The sequence below is a fragment of the Rana temporaria genome, chromosome 11 (genome assembly GCF_905171775.1).
Source record: "Rana temporaria chromosome 11, aRanTem1.1, whole genome shotgun sequence".
NCBI lineage: Eukaryota > Metazoa > Chordata > Amphibia > Anura > Ranidae > Rana > Rana temporaria.
Window position 1 is genome coordinate 57,572,591 of NC_053499.1, and position 22,146 is coordinate 57,594,736.

A 22,146-nucleotide genomic window follows, 5' to 3' on the forward strand; every position below is an offset into this window, starting at 1 on the left:
TTCACTAAACGGCGATGCCCAGCTCGAGTCACTTTTAGGGGCAGGCGAACCTTAGTAATCCTTTATGTTAATGGCCGCTTCCTGTATATGGGATTCATCGGGTAGTGTGCGGGTATTCCGTAATTTCCTTGATGCCGCAATGTCTCCAGGGAGCTTTTGTCATTGTTCCCAGGAGACATTGCAGAGGTTATCGCGGGATTTAGAAAGAACATGCGGTTTAGTAATTATGCATATGAGCGTATCATTTTTTTTTTTTGGTGGGGGAGTGGATCTTGGGTGGGAGTTCCCACACTTTTTCCCCCAGGACTTGACCCCTGTATGGGACTATATAGCCTGACAAATTGTTAAGCTCTGATTGCCTGAGGGAAGAGTTTGCTGCAGATCTGCTTCTCAGGAAGGAGTTATCAGGTGTGTTTAAAGTAAGTAGGACAGGTTAAACTTGTTGATCTTGTGTGCTACGCCACAAAGGTAGTGCATATGCCATATAGAGCTGACACAAGAACATGTTCCTGGCTGGGTATGCAATAATACACGGAAAGGTACTGTATCTGATTGTTAAGTGTAATCTTTATTTTTGGTCGCTATGATTTCTTAAGTGTGATATTTTCTACACATTAAAAATCGTTAAAGTCTTTCAGTAATTTGAGACTAGCAGTGACAGCTGCTCAGAACAAGTGTGGGAATATGTTGTGTTTATGTCAATTCAGCAACCTGGCTGGAGATCTTATCTATTTATTTTATCTATCTCTGTATTTAGAGGGTGGAATTACAGCCGTAACCGGACCCCTGGTTTGTGATATTGGCTGTAAAAAATTGTTTCTAGTTTTTATAAATCTTGTTTTGATGCAAAATAGAACTAATGGCATAATATGCTCTTAAAAATGAGTAGTTGCATGTATAAATGTAGCACACAAGATTCACTACTTTTTTCATTGGATTCAATTTTGAAAATGTGTGAATGCCGGGTGAAACCATTTATAAATAGACTCTACTGTGCTCTTAGGCTGGATTCACACCTATGCATTTTTTGTGCTTTTTGTATTTTGCAGATTTGCACTACAGAACGTGTTCCATAGGAAACCACGGTAAATGGACTGTAGTACAGATCTGCAGAGTGCAAAAAGCACAAAAAATGCATAGGTGTGAATCCAGCCTTAGACCCCTTTCACACGAGGCAGTTTTCACGCATTTTAGCGCTAGAAATAGCGCCCGAAAACTGCCTCCCATTCTCTGCAATGGGTGCTTTCACACCCGGCAGTGGGTCCTGCAAGCCGTAATGGCGGCCAGTGGAATTTTTTTTTTGGGGGTGGGCGGCAAACAGAACTCTCTGCGACCTGAGCCCACACTATTTTTAAGCCTGTTAACCACTTAAGACCTGGACCAAAATGCAGCTAAAGGACCTTGCCTCTTTTTGCGATTCGGCACTGTGTCGCTTTAACTGACAATTGCGCGGTCGTGCGACGTGGCTCCCAAACAAAATTGGCGTCCTTTTTTTCCCACAAATAGAGCTTTATTTTGGTGGTATTTGATCACCTCTGCGGTTTTTATTTTTTGCGCTATAAACAAAAATAGAGCGACAATTTTGAAAAAAAATCAATATTTTTTACTTTTTGCTATAATAAATATCCCCCAAAAATATATATAAAAAAAATGTTTTTCCTCAGTTTAGGCCGATATGTATTCTTCTACCTATTTTTGTAAAAAAAATCGCAATAAGCGTTTATCGGTTGGTTTGCGAAAAATTTATAGCGTTTACAAAATAGGGGATAGTTTTATTGCATTTTTATAAAAAAAATATGTTTTTACTACTAATGGCGGCGATCAGCGATTTTTTTTGTGACTGCGACATTATGGCGCACACTTTGGACAATTTTGACACATTTTTGGGACCATTGTCATTTTCACAGCAAAAAATGCATTTAAAATGCATTGTTTATTGTAAAAATGACAATTGCAGTTTGGGAGTTAACCACAGGGGGCGCTGATGGGGTTATGTGTGACCTGAAGTGTGTTTACAACTGTAGGGGGGTGTGGCTGTAGGTGTGACGTCATCGATTGTGTCCCCCTATAAAAGGGATGACACGATCGATGCTGCCGCCACAGTGAAGAACGGGGAAGCAGTGTTTACACACGGCTCTCCCCGTTCTTCAGCTCCGGGGACCGATCGCGGGACTCCAGCGGCGATCGAGTCCCACGGTCCCGGAGCTTCGGACCGGGTCGCGGGATCGCGCCGCGGACGCGCGCCCACGACCCATGGCTGGGTACTAGTACAGGACGTACCTGTACGTACATGTGCCCAGCCATGCCATTCTGCCGACGTATATGTGCAGGAGGCGGTCCTTAAGTGGTTAAAGACTCTGGCTTTAATCAGGTGCTTAATAAAAAAAAACGCCACTATAATTCATGCCCCTGGTGCCCTGAAAGGGGCCGGACGCATGAATAGGGGGTGGCCACGGCAGCCACAGATAGATTCATGCTATGCATGAATCTATCCATTGCATATAGGGGGGTGGGTGGAAGAGAGGGGGCGGAACCCAGGCACCCCTAAAGGATGGGCCGCCACTGGCAAGCAGCATAGTTACATAGTAGGTGAGGTTGAAAAAAAGACCAGTCCATCAAGTCCAACCTATGTGTGTGATTATATGTCAGTATTACCTTGTATATCCCTGTATGTTGTGGTCATTCAGGTGCTTATCTAATAGTTTCTTGAAACCATCAATGCCCCCCACTGAGACCACTGCATCCTTGCTGCTCTTACAGTAAATAACCCTCTACATAGTTTACTCTACCTCTTTTCTTCTAATTTTAATGAGTGGCCACGTGTCTTGTTAAACTCCCTTCCGTGAAAAAGTTTTCTCCCTATTGTGGGGTCACCAGTACGGTATTTGTAAATTAAAATCATATCCCCTCTCAAGTGTCTCTTCTCCAGAGAGAATAAGTTCAGCGCTCACTAAGTTTCTTCATAACTCCAGTGCCTTTATTAGCTTCGTTGCCCTTCTTTGTACTCTTTCCATTTCCAGTACATCCTTCCTGAAGACTGGTGCCCAGAACTGGACAGCATACTCTAGGTGCGGCCGGTCCAGAGTCTTCTAGAGTAGAAGAATTATCGTTTTTATCTTTGGCGTTAATCCCCTTTTTAATGCATGCCAATATTCTGTTTGCTTTGTTAGCAGCAGCTTGGCATTGCATGCCATTGCTGAGCTTATCATCTACTAGGACCCCGCAAAATGCGGTCGCGGCCACAGTAGTGAAAGGAGCCTTAGGCTGGCCATACATACTAGAATTTTTTCTTATTCAATTTTCCTTTAGATTTACCAAAACCATATAATATGAGGTCAAACCCAAACCCTTTCAATTTTGTATGCAATCAGGCAGGCCCTTGCACTGCGTAATTTAAAGGGGTTGTAAAGGAAACATTTTTTCCCCCTAAATAGCTTCCTTAACCTTAGTGCAGTCCTCCTTCACTTACCTCATCCTTTGATTTTGCTTTTAAATGTCCTTATTTCTTCTGAGAAATCCTCACTTCCTGTGAACCTCTTGAGGGGGGAGGGGGCGAGCAGGAGTGTCAGGCCTAGTACACACGAGAGGATTTATCCGCGGATACGGTCCACTCGAGGATTTCCGAGGATTTTGATCCGATGGAGTGTACTCACCATCGGATCGAAATCCGCGCCGAAATCCCATCGCGATGACGTGTCGCGCCGTCGCCGCGATGATGACGCGGCGATGTGCGCCACGCTGTCATATAAGGAATTCCACGCATGCGTCAATTCCAGCGGATGGATCCTCTCGTGTGTACGGGGCCTCAGGACGCCCACTAACACACAGCTCCTTTCTCTATCTCAAAAGTAGAGAGTGTCCTGACTTGCCTGCTAGCCCCCTCCCCCCTCAAGAGGCTTTCTCCACACCAGGGAGAAATCCTCGCATTACGGTGTTGAGTTACAGACAGAAGAACAGGAAGTGAGCATTTCTCAGAAGAAATGAGGACATTTAAAAGCAAAATGGAAGGATGAGGTAAGTGAAGGAGGACTGCACTAAGGTAAAGGAAGCTATTTAGGGAAAAAAATGTTTTCCTTTACAACCCCTTTAAGTTAATTCTAAAGGAATTTGAGTGAGAAAAATGTATAATGTATGACCAGCTTTCCTCTTATATGATCTCATAGCTAAATAACTTTGTGCTTGAAAGCTAGGTTGAAAAACATGTGACTTGTTCCAAAACAATTACCTTTGTTCTTATTAAAGTACTGTGTCAATGAAAGAATGTTTTGTTAAAGTTGAATGCCAAGCAAGCAACTAAATGCATATTTAACTGTTTTAACTACCAAAGATTCTGTAACTGTGTTTGGCCAGTCTTGTCATCCAGTAACCCCTGTCTTACAGCAAAGCCAGGTCAGTGTCCTAACTATACTGCAGTTACAGTTTGGGAACTTAGAAGATACCCTTACTTCCTTTTGTTCCCCTTTCTCCACCTATTCTCCTTGTGGCCCCATAATTGCGCCTCAGATGGGGGCTGCCTACTTAGCACATCTAGGGGGGCCTCCCCCCATTCCAACCTCCTTTACACTCCCCCCCCATTTTTTTCCCTTGGGCCTCATGCACACTGGCGTTTTTACAGCTGCTGTTTTGGGTGTCAGGCGTTTTTTTTTTTTATACAGCCAGTAAGTATGTTATCTGCTTTTATCAGTGTTTTTGGCAAGGGCATTTTCAGGCTGGAAAAAAAACCCAGAACTACTGCGTTTAAAGAAGAGTGTTTTTCAGCGGTAAAAACTGTGAAAAACGCAGCAAAACATGGCTATCCTGCGTTTATGAGTGTATTGGAGCCTCAAGATTTTGTGGGAGTATAGTTTTGCTAAAAAAAACTCAGCAAAACACTAATGCAAAAACGCGGCAAAACAATTTTTTTTAACGCAGCATTCTACAGCTAACGCTACTGCCATTTTTAGAACGTCCAGTGTGCATGAGACCCTATAGTTATTGTTCAGTTTTACGATCAAATGGCTCCAGATGCTCTTTTGTCACACTGCTAATCTGCTAATGGGTTCTGATGCAACCCACTTTTGTCTCTACCTCCCCACGATTATTGAGGAAACGTAATCCATGATGTGATTTTTTTTTTTTTTTTATGCATGCACAGTTATGTGTGAGCTTTAAGGTTGTATATCTCCCTGTAATTGAGATGTACCAAACACCTTTGTATTTCACTTGTCTGGTTATGTTGCAACACTTTGTTCCTAGTCATTGTTCTTATTTTTGGAATGGAAAACAAAAACAGCAGAACATTGATGAAATCATCCCTTGACACAATTTGATTAGTATGATGCCGCGTACACACCATCACTTTATGTGATGAAAAAAAATGACGTTTTTAAAAACGTCACTTTAATTGACTGTGTGTGGGGGAAAACGTTGTTTTATGTCTTGTAAAAAACGACCCAAAAAAATTGAAGCATGCTTCAATTTTATGTGTCGTTTTTCAAAAGTGCACTTTTTACTTCACAGAAATTGACCGTGTGTAGCAAAAAACTTCGTTTTCTAAGACGTTTTTTCACCCGCGCATGCCCAGAAGCTACTTATGAAGCTAGCTTCAATGGTAAAACGTGGTGGAACGTAACCTCACTTTGCAAGATCATTGTGAGAAAACGATGGTGTGTAGGCAACTTCGTCTTTGAAAATTGAAGTTTCAAAAACGTCATTTTTTACTTCACAGAAAGTGTCGATTTTTTTCATCACATAAAGTGATGGTGTGTACGCGGCATGAGAATCTACGGTATGAAGTCCAGAATTTGGCAATCTGTATGTTTTTACCTTTAACTTCCTATGGTATCATGCTGACTGATGCCACTATGTCCTTATTGCAGAATAGGATGGAATTCTTGTAGAATCGTGGAAGTTTGGTTCATATCTGTGCAGTGAGAATACTGAAGAGTCCATAAACAGTGGAAATTTTGATCAGATTGGATTATCGAAAGGGGTTGTTAATTTTACATGGTTACATTGTTACACAGTTCACCCAAAATAATTGGAATTTACGATGAAAAAAGTCAGACGGAATTTTTTCATTGGATATTCCGACCGTGTGTGGGCCCCATCTGACTTTTTTCCGTCAGAGTTTTATTTTTTTCCGATGTGGAACTCCGACAGAGAAAAAACCACGCATGCTCAGAATCAAGTTGATGCATGCTCAGAAGCATTGAACTTCATTTTTGACGGCTCATCGTAGTGTTTTACGTCATCGCGTTTTGGACAGTCTGACAGTGTGTATGCAAGACAGCTTGAACGTAATTCCAACGGAAAATTCCATCGGATTTTATCCCATCGGAAATTCCGATCGTGTGTACAGGGCATTAGGGTCCATTCACACTGTTGTACTGTTGTAACATTGGCGTTTCATGTGTTGGCTTCTCTTCGAATGGCACTCCAAAGCACCTTGGTTTTGGTGATTTTTAGTTAAAATGATTGGAAGTTAGGTTGCAGGGGAACTTTCACTCTGATTGCATAGGTAGTTGGAGCAGAAGTAGGATGATGGTGAGAATATGATCAGAAAGCAGCAGAAGAGGCACAGCAAGCAGAATTCCAGAAGCAGGGAGATCTTGCACTACAGGTCCTCAGGTACAGCTTTCTCTGCCTTTCCTCCAATCAGCTGTCACATCGTGTATGCCCAGATTCGCCTACCACTGCTGAAAGAGGAAGTAAAAATTCTAACAAAATGTTCACTTTCTAAAAAATATATAAAGCTGAAGACAGCAGATATACAAGTAAAACTTATGTAGGGAAATTTGTTTCAGCTCTGTGTATCATCTGAGGCTGTTAACTTTACTGGATATAGGAGAGGGCTAACATCAACTTTATGTAACATACATTTTCTTTTTAAATTGTAAAACAAAGTTACACCCAAGCTCATAATATCCCCCCCTCCCCCCCAAAAATATTTGAGCCCCCCCCCCCACACCTCCACATAAAAGGGTCAATGCATGTGTCGGGGGCGTCTACGCATGAAAAAAGTTGATTGCGTCACATATAGCTGCGCACGCTGGAGTGAAAGCAATATTTCTAGAACTAGACCTCCTCTTTTGTGTAGTCTAGAAAATGTAGGGTACTGAAGTTTGTTGCCATTTCACAGGCACACACAAATTTAAGGTTTAACATGTTGGGTATCTATTTATTCAGTGCAACCTTGTCTTTTATATTTCTTAAAAAATGTACATCTTTATTGCGTTCGTGTTCCCTAAAATATACTTTGTGGTAATATTATATGAAAATTTAAACTACCACTATTTTATTCTCTAGGGCAGCAGTTAGCAACCTATGGGTCACTACCCCATCGGGGGTCAAATGCCGATTTGACTGGGGTCGCTGAATCCCAGGCTGTTCCTGGAGCCTGGGCCGCTCTCCCAGCCTTTTTGCGGATGCCCAGCCGGGCTGTCCCTGGAGCTTGTGGCCGCCCAGCTGGGCAATCCATGGAGCCTGTGGCCGCCCAGCTGGGCTATTCCTGGAGCCTGTGGTCACCCACACAGTGTCTTTGCGGCTGCCCATTCAGTTCACGGCATGGCTGGGGGGCAGAGACTAGAGGTCAGCTGACTGGCGAGGAACATTAAGTGGGATGATCTGGGGGAGACCCTATCTCCTGATTTCGGCATTGATGTCACTGCTGCGAGACACTACGGAGCCCGAGACACAGTGAATAACACTGCCTGTCATTATAGTTGCCATTAAAAGTCCCCACTACAGTTCTCAGATCAGCAGATTACCTTGATCAAGAGCACCTAAGTTGGCTGATCAGAACTCCCCCCAGCACTCACACTGACCCACCCCAACATACAAAACAATTCTCCTGCCCTTAGGTGCTGGGTCTATAGATGTGTGTTGCAGTCAACCTTTTATATTGTATGAAAAGTCACTCGTCTTGCTGCCCTACTCAGAACAATGGGTGTCCTTGAAGCTGAAACATAAAGAAGGGAGGGCGCACTGACCTTGTGCATTACCAAAAATAATTTTAATAAAGGTACACAGCAATGATTATACTCACATAGAAAATACTGATCTCACCCCCCCAGCACTGCAACTCATCCCAACTCCCCCCCAGCACTTCCACTCATCCCATCAACAAGGAGTAAGAGAAGGAATAAAAAGAGAGAATACATGGAAGAGAGAGGAAAAGAGGGGGAGGAACAAAGAAAATAAGAGAGCAAGAAAGAGGGGGGGGGGAGAGAGAGAGAGAGAGAAACAAGAAATTAGGATAGAGAGAGATAAAAGGGAAAGAAAGGAGAACAAAGAGAGTGGTACTGTGCATCCTTAAAGGGGTGGTTCCCCTAAAAATAAAGTTTTGACATTGCATTTGCTATAATAATTACAGTTAGAATCGGCTGGTTTTATGTAAAAAATACCTCCGTACGTAGATGCCGAAAGAAGCCGAACGTCGTTGCGCATGCGCCGTATAGAGCCGCACCGACGTTCGGCTTCTTTCGGCATCTCGTGACGCGATGGATGCGTCGGTCGGATGCCTGTCCATCAATAAGGAACGCCCACTGCCAGCATCGTACCCGGAAGTGGCGGTGGGAACGAATAATACAAACGCTACGTACGGAGGTATTTTTTACATAAAACCAGCCGATTCTAACTGTAATTATTATAGCAAATGCAATGTCAAAACTTTATTTTTAGGGGAACCTAAATGTACCATAAGGAGTTTTAATACTGTACGAGTGGAAGGGACTCTGGGAGCGCTAAATGTCCGTGGGTTAGGGGCCCAAATGACTTGCCTTGCCTTGGGTGCTGACAACCCACACTACGAAAATAATTTTACTGTTAGGGGTCCCCACAACTTGAGAAATTTTATCAAGGGGTCACAACACTAGAATAGTTGAGAACCACTGATCTAGGGTGTCTGTTTGCAGAAAATAGATAATGTTTTGGGGGGTTTATGTAATCTTCAGGGCTAAAATGATTTTTTAGGCATTTGTGCAAAAAAAAACACCTACGGATTTTTTAGTTCGCCTTAAAGCTGTATTCCAGGAATGAATATTTTTGCATAGTCATAATAGTCCAGTTTGTACCAATGTAAGTATGTATGTTCCATACCGCCTATGATCCATGTGGAAGCTGAAAATCACTATAGTAGGCATGTCTAATACAATAAATCGCTGCTCTCTTCTGGGTCCTGTGTTCAGTGTCTACCCTGCTGCTTAGCAAACACAGGAGGTCTCTCACTCAGTATGGGCTCCATTCAGAGAACACTTTGCATTTTATATGGATGGCTTTTCATTCCAATCAGCAAATAATCCCCTGCTGATTGGAGCAGAGTGGGATAGGACCTTCTCCACCCAGTTTATGCAGAGTGGACACACACAGACCCTGCTATGCTCTATGGGTGGCTGGGAGCAAACTGACTCCACTATGTGGCTCAACTTACACTGCCAGGCTGTTCTCTTGTGTGCTGGAATGACTGCCTCCTGTGCATCTGAAGGGGTGATGTCACCCCTCGCCAGCAAATGATGATGCCAGAAGACCGGCACACAGGACAAGATGCTCATGTCAGCAAGGGACTGTAATAAAGGCACATTTAACCTCTTTAGTTCTGCTTTAGGACCCCTTTCACACTAGGGACGCAGTAGCGCTAAAGCGCCGTTTGTTTTTAGCGGCGCTTTAGCGCTGTTTAAGTGGACACGCTTTTCGGACACAAGCAGGGCACTTTTAACCCCAAAGAAGGGGGTAAAAACTCCTGTGTTTTGCGGCGCTTCCGCTGCCCATTCATTGCAATGGGCAGAGTATTTTGGGAGTGTTGTATACAGCACTCCCAAACCACCCCAAAATTCTGCTTGCAGGACTTTTGCTAACGTCCCACCAGCACAAACCCCCGGGTGTATAAACACCCATTGCAGAGAATGGGAGGCAGTTTTCAGGCACTATTTCTAGCGCTAAAACGCCTGAAAACTGTCTCAGTGTGAAAGGGGTTTAAGGGAAGTGAAAAAAAAAGGCATTTAGATAGGGGTCTTTCTTTCCATCCAGCGATCATATAGAAGGAATGGAAAGGGGGTGAAATGTATCCTATACAAGAGCTCTAACCCCTTCTTGCTCAGTCCTGGCATCTGTTTTACTGGAGCTATTACGCCTGCGAGGCGAGAAGATCTGCCTGATCAAATACTGTAATTAGCAATCACAATCTTTTGACAGCTCAGTCTCTGTGCTTGGAGTCTGCAATGAGCGTGCTCAGAGCACAGAAACCTCTGCCACCCAAGTATGTATATGTTCAGTGTGTGGGCGTTAAAGCCCAACCTTATTGCTGCCGTACATAAGCAATAAAAGGAGATGTCCTAGTGATATACACTCTTGATTAGTTAAAAAAAAAAAAAAAAAAGACAGAAGCTTTACCAATACTAAATAGAAATCTATACAAATCTAATACACACCTGAAACTTCAAGCAATGAATGGCCATTTAGAGGTATAATTTCAGGTTCCCTTTTCCTAATCTTCACATTTGATAACACCGTTTGGCAGATAAAGGGTTTACAGTAGAAAGGAAATAATCTTTTTATTGTAGGTCTGTGTACCTGAGGGGTGGTTTCCTTCTCTTTGTTGTAGATTACGCTTTCCTGCAGATAAAGTCCACAGAGCACATATGGCATGTGGCGCTACCACACAATTAATAGGTAAACAATATACTGTACTAATAGATGGGTCTGGACTGGAGTCAGGTGTTACCGCCATTGTATCAGGTTGTGCAATCCCTGAGGCCTAGCTATGCAGCCCAAACTATGTTCATTTTAACCACTTCAATACAAGGCATTTTCACCCCCTTCCTGCCCAGACCAATTTTTAGTTTTCAGCGCTGTCGCACTTTGAATGACAATTGTGCGGTCATGCAACTCTGAGCCCAAATTAAATCTTTATGTTTCCCTCCCCCCACAAATAGAGCTTTCTTTTGGTGGTATTTGATCACCTCTGCTGTATTTATAGAGAGGGACAATTTTGAAAAAAACACAATATTTTTTTTACTTTTTGATTTAATAAATATAAAAAAAAAATTAAAAATATATTTTCTTTCCTCAGTTTAGACCGATACGTATTCTTCTACATATTTTTGGTAAAAATCGCAATAAGCATTTATTGATTGGTCTGCGCAAAAGTTATAGCATCTACAAAATAAGGGATAGATTTATGGAATTTTTATTTATTTTCATTTTTTTACTAGTAATGGCGGCGACAAACGATCACCATCAAATTTAACTGAACTTGAGTAGTTCTGCAAAGAAGAGTGAGCAAATATTGCAAAGTCTAGGGCCCGGATTCACTTACATCGGCGCATATTTATGCCGGCGTAGCGTATGGAATATACGCTACGCCGACGCAGCGCAGAGAGGCAAGTACAGTATTCAGAAAGGACTTGCTCCCACTCGCTCTCAAATCTACGCTGGGTTTCCTCGGTGTATTCCGGCATAGGTGGAAGTGGGCGTGAGCCATGCTACGTGACCCCATGCAAATGATGGGCCAAGCGTCATAGAAGTACTTAAAACGAATGACGCATGCACCGTCCTGTGGCCGCATCCCAGTGCGCATGCTCAGAATCACGTCGAAAAAACTGCATAAGATACGTCGAATCACTGCCTACGGCGTGAACGTAACCTACGCCTAGCCATATTCACGTACTACGTAAACAACGTAAAATACGACGGCTGTGTTCCCTGGTCCATACCTTTGCATGGGTTGCGCCTCATATATGGGGAATAACCGGACGTACGACTTACGCAAACCGCGTATATAATGCGCCGGGCGCAAGTACGTTCGTGAATCGGCGTATCTCCCTCATTTGCATATGTGCATAGAAAATCAATGGGAGCGGCAAATCGCCCAGCGTAAATATGCACCCACGATACGCCGGGGTAGACAAGTTACGTCGGTCGGATGAAGCCTGTTTTCAGGCGTATCTAGTTTTGTGGGCACGGCGCACAGATACGACGGCGCATATTTGCACTTACACGGCGTATCTCGAGATACGTCGGTGTAAGTGCTTTGTGAATCCGGGCCTAGATGTGCAAAGTTAGTAGAAACATATCCCAACAGAATAAAAGCTGTAATTAACGCAAAATGTGGTCCAACATAAGGGGGGTGATCCTTTTTCCAACTCAGTGATTCTGTTTTTGAAAAAAATATATGACATTTTGGTGTTATATCTTTCACTTGGATGTTATACGTTGCAATAGTAAATACAGCTGGATAAAACAAAACTGTGTCTGTTTTAATTTCAGGCTGCAAAGTCACAAAGTTTGATTATTTTAAAGGGGGGTGATTATTTTCTATACCCACTGTAACTTTAAACTGGTAACCTGTAAAGACTTTTAAAGCATCTTCTCTTAAATTTTTAGGTAGTGTAGTTTGGCACAGTTCCAAGGGTATACATTTTAAAGCGTGACTTGTTGGATATCCATTTACTTGGCAAAACATCATCTTTTAGGCTTAATTTCCATGGACGTTTTAAAAAACGGGCTGTAAAGCTAGTACAGACGCCAGGAAAAAAGCAGTGTTTTTACCACGATTTTTCCCTCGTTTTGAATTAAATTCAATGCACGTTTTGCCGCGCTAGTTTTCAGCCGTGTTTTTCCCTATGGGAGCCCATTGATTAGAATAGAGGTCGCACGGTGTGCAGAGAATCTTGAAGGGGAAACCCGCGCCGGTCGGTCTGGTATGGATTTTAAGGGGAACCCCTACGCCGAAAAAAAAACGGCGTGGGGGTTCCCCCAAAATCCATACCAGACCCTTATCCGAGCATGCCGCCCGGCCGGTCAGGAATGGGGGTGGGGATGAGCGAGCGCCCCCCCCCCCTGAGCCGCATCAGGCCGCATGCCCTCAACATTTATATAGGCCTCTTATGATGTCACAGTCCCAGCATGCTCCGGGTAATGTCGTCACCACCCGGAGCATGCTGGGACTGTGACGTCATAAGAGGCCTATATAAATCATCGCGCACCGCACACCCGGCATTACAGCGGGAGGGAGCGACGAGGCAACATCGGAAGAAGAAGGAAGAAGGCAGAAGGCTGAAGGTTACGAGGAAGAGCGGGCTGGCCGCTGCCAGTAAAAGAGCTGCAAGAAGATAGCATCGGCCAGCCCCGAAAAGACGGCAACGGAGAGCGGGAGAAGAACCCCGAAGACAGAAGAAGACCCCCGGAGCTGGCTAATAAATTATTTTAAAAACCTGTGTTGTGTTTTTATTTTATTCACACTTTTCCTCCTGGTGAATGGGTAGGGGTACGATGTACCCCATACTCATTCACGTAGGGTGGGGGGCCAGGATCTGGGGGCCCCCTTATTAAAGGGGGCTCCCAGATTCCGATGAGCCCCCCGCCCGCAGACCCCGACAACCAGCGGCCAGGGTTGTCGCGAAGAGACCCTTGGGTGGCATGCTCGGATAAGGGTCTGGTATGGGTTTTGGGGGAACCCCCACGCCGTTTTTTTCGGCATAGGTGTTCCCCTTAAAATCCATACCAGATCGAAGGGTCTGTTATCATCCTGGGGGGGGGGACTTCACGCAATTTTTTTTTAATTTGCGCAGGGTTCCCCTTCAAGATTCTCTGCACACCAGTCGCCCCGCAAGTCGGATCATCTTGATCCGACTTCTGGTGCGACCTCTATTCAAATCAATGGGCTCCCATAGGGAACCATTGATTTTGAATAGAGAAATAAACGCAGGATGAGGCTTACAGCTCTAACGCTGGAGCTTCAGAACGCACTGGTCCTGGTTTTTTTTTTGCAGCTTAAAAACGGCTCAGCCATCTACAGCTCAAAAACGTCATGGTGGGCATGAGGCCATAGACTAACATGGAGAGCTGTTTTTAAGCTGCAAAAAACGCTCACAAAAGTGGCTGTAAAAACGTCCATGGAAATGAAGCCTTAAAGTTTACCAACATTTTTTTTTTTTTTTTGTGTTTGTGTTCAGTAAAATTCATTAGTGTATTTTTTCAAAAAATGTAGTTTGAACCGCTGTGCAAATACCGTGTGGCATAAAAGATTTCAACACATACCAATTTATTCTCTAGGGCTTCTGCTAAAATATATATAAAGTTTGGGGGTTCTAAGTAATTTTCTAGCTAATGTTTTTTTTACTTTTACATGTAGGAGAGGAATGTTAGAATTGGCCTAGGGAAAAAGTGGTTAAGCTACAAACAAGTAGGTCCTCAAGCGGTTAAAGTAGAACAAAAGGCAAAAAACATTTTTCTGCTTTTAAAGGACAGGTTAAAATAACCCAGCAGTTTTGTCACTTGTGTCCAATTGCAGAGATTTTCCTTAAAGCGGTAGTTCACCCACAATCCCATGATGTTACCATCGAGACAGGCATTGTAGCGCGAGCTACAGTATGCCTGTCCCGATTTTTTTAACCCCGTACTCACCTCGTAGTCGTCCATCGTAGATTCCGGCTCCCGCGGGGAATGGGCGTGCCTATGGAGAGGGAGGATGATTGACGGCCGGCCCTGGCACGTCACTCTCCCCGAAGACAGCCGGAGTAGGTCTCGGCTCTTCACGGCGCGTGCGCACAGGCTATGCGCACGCGTCGTGAAGACCAAGCCTATTTCGGCTATTTCCGGAGAAGCGTGACGCGCCAGAGCCGGCCGTCAATCATCCTCCGTCTCCAGAGGCACGCCCATTCCCCGGTATCTTCGATGGACGACTACAAGGTGAGTATGGGGGGAAAAAATTCGGGACAGGCATACTGTAGCTCGCGCTACAGTGCCTGATTTAAAGGTAAAAGAAAATTTTTTTTTTTTTTTTACTGTCGATAGGGTGAACCCCCGCTTTAAGCCCCTGTTCACACTGGTGTGATTTGTCATGCAATTTGACAGTCCCAAATCGCATGACAAGTCGCACCACATTGTTGGCAATCAAACCGTTCAAATTGCTGCAACTCATGTCGCAGCGACTTTGAAAAAGGTACCGGCACTACTTTTTGCCGATTTCATTGCGACTTCCATAAACTTCTATTGTTTGAAGTCGCAAGCCACAATGAAATCGGCAGTGCACATCACACTGATGTGTGAATTTGAAATTGTGCTGAAGTAACCAAATCTGAAGGTCCCCTTTACACCTGTTCTGAATATCATCTTACTTTTGGTAATTATGATAAACAAGTCAAATTGAGGGTGAATCTCCCCAACTGGGGTACAGACCTAAATAAACAAAGGTGCAATGTGGCGCGCCTGTGGCAGAATGCACACAGAGGACGAGGTGGATGAAATATTGAATTAGACTTTGACTTCAGGGATTAGGCATGGCCCCTTAGTTATGTAGCTAGGTCCCCTTTGGTCTAATGAAAACCTCCAGAGTTAGGGACAGCTGACATGCTTCTGTGTAGAGTGGGTTGCAAGGCATAGTGGGTGTAATGTAAGGTAGATTCATGGGCGCCAGACACTTCTTGAATGCAAACAGATTTATTTTCTCTTGAACAGAACTGTGGTAGAGAGGGTTTAGGGCCAGGACCCCCTTAAGTAGTTGCAATGTTAATTAGAAGACTCCAAGACTTCTATAGGTAGACAGCCATGCAGGGAAAGGCACCCAGCCAGACACCACATCTGCATGTGTAGTAGCGCTGTCTCCTATGGCAACAGTCTTATAACAGTTTCTAACACAAGTTGTAACAAACTCCTTTACTTCCTCTACAATCTCTTCTTGTAGATCTTCACTCCACTGAGCTCCCAGTCTCTCTCACTAGACTTGCTGATCCACTGCCACTGGATCTTCTGAGCTCTTCCAACTTTCTCACTGAGTATCTTCCTCAAGCGTTCCCCCTGCTTCCCTGCTGAGTGCCTAGCTTGGCACTCACAGATACTCTTCAAGCGTCACCCCACTGGCCTGCTCAGTCCCAGGCTTAGCACACAAGGCTGCTCTGCAAGCGTCACCTTGGCTGTATGGGTCTCTGGCTTGACACGTGCCGAAGTTTCCCAATTCTTCACCATCCCCGGTTGGTGAGAATACTGCTTCAGGACTTACTGTGGTCCATGATAATAAGGTGGTTGGTCCCTTAGTGGCGACAGCTTCCCCTCTACCTCCGACCACGACAGGTTTTCCAACCAGCAGAACCGTTGCTTATGGTTGGACTGCAAGCCACAGTCCCAACCCTACACTGCTCTTGCTTGCTTCTGAATAGGCCCTAGCAGCCAGATGTCCCTGGGATAGGCATCAGGTTTTGGCCTAGCAGCCCAGGACAGCACAACACATGTCTACCCAGACAGCTGTCCAGGTGGCACAGAACCCCGATCACCTGACCTCCACCAAATAAATAGGCTCTCCCAGCAGGCCAAGGGACCCGAGAAGATCCCTGCCCATTGGCTGAGATACCCTATCCATTCCTAATCTGTTCTTGCAATGCCCTTGTCTTATCTAATGTCACCAGATACCCGGCCATCTAGTGACAGAAGAGAGAAGTGCATCAATTCCAGAATTAGGGTGGAATCAATTGATCTCCTATCAATTGATTTAAGGCAACTATACCTGGCAGGTAAATTTACTAGCAACCCTGCCAAACCATCAGGGTGCTACAGTTACATAGTTAGTCAGGATGAAAAAAGACACAAGTCCATCTAGTTAAAAAACAAACAAAAAAAACATACACCATTCTTCACCCACAGTTGATCCAGAGGAAGCGAAAAACCCCAGCAAAACATGCTCCTATTTTCAACAGCAGGGAGAAAAATCCTTCCTGATCCCCCGAGAGGCAATCGGATTTTCCCTGGAAAATCAGTTATATTATGTACATTTAGGAAAGAATCCAAGCCTTTTTTAAAGCAATCTACTGAGCTTGCCAGAATCGCCTCTAAAGGGAGTCAATTCAACATTTTGACAGCTCTCACTGTGATGAAACCTTTCCTTATTTCATCTAGACATAAAGAGGTCCAGCTTGTCCTCTGCGATGACCTAAAGTGAATAACTGAAAACCAAGCTCACTATATGGACCACTTATGTATTTGTACATGTTGATCATAATACCCACTTAATCTCCTCTTTTCAAGAGAGAACACATCTAGTTCCTCTAATCTTTCCTCATAGCTGAGCTCCTCCATGCCTCTTATCAGTTTGGTTGCCCTTCTCTGCACTTTCTCCAGTTCCCTGATATCCTTTTTGAGAACTGGTGCCCAACACTAAACTGCATATTCCAGATGAGGTCTTACTAATGATTTGTACTGGGCAAAATGATATCTCTCTCTCTCTGGAGTCCATACCTCTCTTTATACAAGAAAGGACTTTGGAAACCGCAGCTTGGCATTGTATGCTATTATTGAGCTTATAATCTACCAAAACCCCCAGATCTTTCTCCACTATGGATTCCCCCAGTTGTACTCCCCTAGTATGTATGATGCATGCATATTCTTAGCCCCCAATTGCATAACTTTACTTTTATCAACATTAAACCTCATTTGCCACTTAGTTGCCCAATTAGACAGTGCATTGAGGTTGGCTTGTAAATTGGAGACATCCTTTACGTTAATCCACTGCATAGCTTGGTGTCATCTGCAAAGACAGAAATGGTACTTTTAATCCCAGACTCTAAATAATTTATAAAGATATTAAAAAGTAATGGTCCCAACACTGAACCTTGGGGTTCACCACTGATAACCTTAGACCATTCAGAGTAAGAATCATTAACCACTACTCTCTGAATTCCTTTTTCTTAACCAGTTTTCTATCCATTTACAAATGTATCTTTACAAGCCTGTAGACTTTACCTTACACATTAGCCGTATGTGTGGAACTGTATCAAACGCTTTTCCAAAATCCAAGTATACCACGCCCACAGCCACCCCTCTGTCCAAGGTTTTACTTACCTCTTCATAAAAATAAATCAGGTTTATTTGACAACTTCTGTCTTTCATGAATCCATGCTTTCTGTTACTTAAAATATTTTTTTCCCAGCAAGAACTCGTCTATGTGGTCTTTTATTAAACTCTCCAGTATCTTCCCAATTATAGAATTTAAACTAACAGGTCTATAGTTACTTGGTAAAGACTTTGATCCCTTTTTAAATATGGGCACCGTATTGGCCCTACGCCAATCCAGAGGTACCATTCCTGTCATTTAGGTGTCCCTAAAAATGAGAAACAATGGCTTTGAAATGTCAGAGCTCGATTCTTTTAGGATCCGTGGGAGGATGCCATCTGGTCCAGATGCTTTATCCACCTTTATTCTGTCTAAATATTTCTGGACCTTATCACTTTTGAGCCATTGTGGATCATTTGTGGCTGTGCCAATACCACCCCCATTATGGACATGGGCTCCCCCATGCTTCTTTGTATACACAGGGGTGAAGAAAATATTTCATAAATTAGCCTTCTTTTTGTCCCCAGTCACCCACTCTAGATTATTTTGTAAATGGCCTACATGCTCAGACCTGACCGTTTTGCTATTAACATATTTGAAGTATTTTTGGGGGTTTGTCCTACTATCTTTTGCAATCTGTCATTCGTTGAATTTTTGCATCCCTGATTTATTTTATACACATTCTGTTATATTCTTTGTAGAATTTAAACAATGATAGTGTTCCTTCATTTTTATATGTGATGGGAACTCTTAAGACGTCATCATACCAAGATATTTTCTTTTAGCAATAAATCCAAATCCCACCTGGAATTCATACCTGCAGGGGTTCTAGTACCAAGAGTAAATATCCACCAGACCTCTCTCTCTCAAGTAGTCTATGGTGGAGATCACCTCCCTGGGGAAGTTTATTAACCTTATCCACACCACTAAATACAAAAGATTCCATATTTCCAGCATGCACATGTTTAAAGTGTTTTGATACATTAGAAAGATTCCTGTCATTGGAATAAGCTGCACTATTATAGTGTTCACTCATCCTGACCCAAAGAGATCTGGAGGTGCATCCTACAAATTGGAGTGTGCATGCTGTGCATTCCATAACATACACAATATTATTTGTGCCACAATTAATGAAATCTCGAATTGTGTATTCTCTGCCAGTGGCTCGAGAGACAATGGTCTTGTTATTTCTACTGTGCTTATGCATTAAATGCAGGTTTGCAGGCCACAGCCGAAAGAACCATGAGTGGTTAATCATCACGTATCCTAAAGCAGGGGTGTCAAACTTAATTTCATTGTGGGCCGCATCAGCATTATGATTTCCCTCACAAGGGCCGATTGTTTCTGTAAGATTAGATATCCAGCGCATCCTCTGCCCTTATATTAGATGTCAAGAGCCACCCTACCATCAGAAGTTGAGTCCCCCACTCTCCCTTACATCACAGTGCACCCCCTTACCTTATGCTGCTGCTGGGAAGAAGCCTAATTCACATGGGGCGTGTATCATTTAAATTAGGCGCGTTCCCGCACCGAACGTACTGTGCATGCTCCGTTTTGTAATTTCCCGCCGTGCTTTGCGCGAAATGACGTCGCACCGACGTAATTTTTTGAACGGCGATGTGCGCTACGTCCTTTCCTATTCCCGGACGACTTACGCAAAAAAAAATATTAAATTTGACGCGGGAACGACGGCCATACTTTAACATAGCTGGTCTATATAAGCCATGAAAAAGCAGCCGTAACTTTACAACGGGAAAAGCCGACTAGCGACGACGTAATAGAATGCGACGAGCGCGCGTAGCTTAGTGGATCGCCGCAAACAGCTAATTAGCATACCCAACGTGGAAAACGACGCAAACTCCACCCAGCAGGCGCCGAAGTATTACACCTACGATCCGAAGGCGTACGAAGCCGTACGCCTGTTGGATCGAAGCCAGAAGCCGTCGTATCTTGGTTTGAGAATTCAAACTAAAGATACGACGCGGCAAATTTGAAAATACGCCGGAGTATCAGTAGATACGCCGGCGTATTTCGACTGTGAATCTGGCCCAATGCCTTTAATTTGGTTAAATTCCTGTGAAAAGGTGGTAACAAAAGTGACAAGAATACTTTTGTTAGATTCAGACAAATTCCTATTGCTTGTCTTGGTGAGAAGTGTGCGTCCATCTCTATTCTTGGCTATTGTGACACCCCTATTAATTTGCCAATTCTTGTAACCCCTCTCTATAAGCTTTGAGGTGATAATATTACTTCCTGCAAGAAGCTAACTGCGCTGGAATAATTCCGTTGTGCTCTAATAAATTCCCCCACAGGAATAGAATGTATGGTGTGGGAGGGGCGACAACTCCTTGCCAGGAGCAACAAATTACCAGCACATTTTTTTGCAGAGTGTATGGGTGTGAGCAGTACCTGTTGTATGGTCCACCACAAGACTGACATCTAAATAGTTAATCATGCTTTAACTCTCATAGCTAAACTCCAAACCAAGGTGATTGGTATTGACATAAGATGTGAGGGCAGACAGATCCATAACGGCCCCTATACAAGTATGAGATCAATAAATCTGCCATACCATCTAATGGCACCTGCACATAGATTGGAAAGGGAGAACAGGAACTCCTGCTCCTGCCAACCCATGTACAGGTTAGCCAAGGATGGTGAAAATATGACAGCCATAGAGTCTCCTCTACATTGTAAGTTAAAGATCTGATCAAAAATAAAATAATCGTGTTGTAACAAAAAAAAAAAAACTGACATGACCAAAACTCTTTCAACTCTGCACTATATGTGCTATAACAATGTAGATGGAATCTCAAGGCATCCAGTGCCAAATTATGAGAAATGCATGAATATAACCACTGAACGTCCAAAGTGACCCACAGATATGACTCCTGGCATCTAATGTCCTTAGTGTGAAACAACACTGTTGATGTATTCTTAATATAGCCTGCCAGTCGTTTTACCAGTGGCTGCAGCTATCGGTCGTCCTTTAACTGGAGTGGAGACCTTTGTTCACCTTAGGTAAATGGTGAAAAAACGGAAAAACATGAAAATCCACCACAAGGGAGTCTGCTCATGTGGCTGCAGGTATTGGTCAACCCATTCCCCAAGTTTTTTAAGAAGGGAGCCAATACCTGCAACTATCGGTCGTCCCTTAACTGGAGTGAAGACCTTTGTGCACCTTAGGTAAATGGTGAAAAACCGGACAACCCACCATAAGGGAGTCTGCTAATTTGGATGTCAAAACCTCCTCTCCTCAGTGCAAAACACATGAAAGCCCACTTGGAGTCTGCAAAAAAGCTCCCAAAAGAGCTCTCAGACTGTGAGGAACATCTGGTCTGATGAAATGAAGATTGAACTATTTGGCATCAATTCTAAACATTATGTCTGGCAGGAAACCAGGTACTGTTCATCACCATCCCAATACCATCCCAACAGTGAAGCATGGTGGTGTCAGGATCATGCTGCGGAGGTTTATCTTCAGCAGCAGGGACTGGTAGACTGGTCAAGGTTGAGGGAAAGGTGAATGGAGCAAAGTACAGAGATTTTTTCAATGAAATACTGTTCCACAGCGCTCAGGACCTCAGTCTGGGCCGAAGGTTCACCTTCCAACATGACAACATTCCTAAGTATACAGCCAAGACAACTCAGGAGTGGTTAGGGACAACTCTGTGAATGTCCTAGAGTGGCCCAGCCAGAGCCCTGACTTGAACCCTATTGAACATCTCTGGAGAGACCTGAAAATGTCTGTCCACTGACGGTTTCCATCCAACTTGAGGACTTGCGAAGAAGAATGGCAGAAAATCCCCCAATCCAGGTTTGCAAAACTTGTCGCGTCATACCCAAAAAGACTTGTAATTGCTGCCAAAATGACTTCAACAAAGTACTGAGTAAAGGATCTTAATATTTAGTTACATGTGATATTTCAGTTTTTTTATTTTTAATAAATTCACAGACATTTCTAAAATTCTGTTTTCAGTTTGTCAATATGAGTGTAGATTAATGAGGAAAAAAATAATAATTTAAACAACTGTAATGTCAGGCTGCAACATAACAAAATTGAAAAAAGTGACGGGAATTTGACAATTTATGAATGCACTGTATGTCTTCATGAATCTGTAATGAAAAGTGACAACATGCAGGTTTTTGGCACAACACCTTTATTGCACTTGACAATAATGTTTACGTTTAGCATGGACACTTTGGTATGCTTACAATTGATGGATTTCGCTATTTTGGCATCTGGAAACCAATCGGCCATGTTATTGGTCATCTAACAAAAGTAGTGGCAAATGTCCTTTGTGCAATAAAATTAACTTTTTAACTTTGTTAAAGTTATTTTTAAT

At 43.4% G+C, this 22,146-nt stretch overlaps 1 protein-coding gene across 2 annotated transcripts in view; it reads left to right on the plus strand.

Moving 5' to 3' along the window:
- Positions 1–345: 345 nt before the first annotated feature.
- The window catches only part of LOC120917360 (synaptotagmin-1-like), a 95,782-nt gene continuing 73,981 nt past the window's right edge, over positions 346–22,146 (plus strand). Inside the window, exon 1 of one of the 2 annotated variants that reach the window (XM_040328596.1) lies at positions 346–419. The gene's annotated coding sequence lies outside the window, so the exon portion shown is untranslated. The other variant, XM_040328595.1, reaches the window with a different exon arrangement.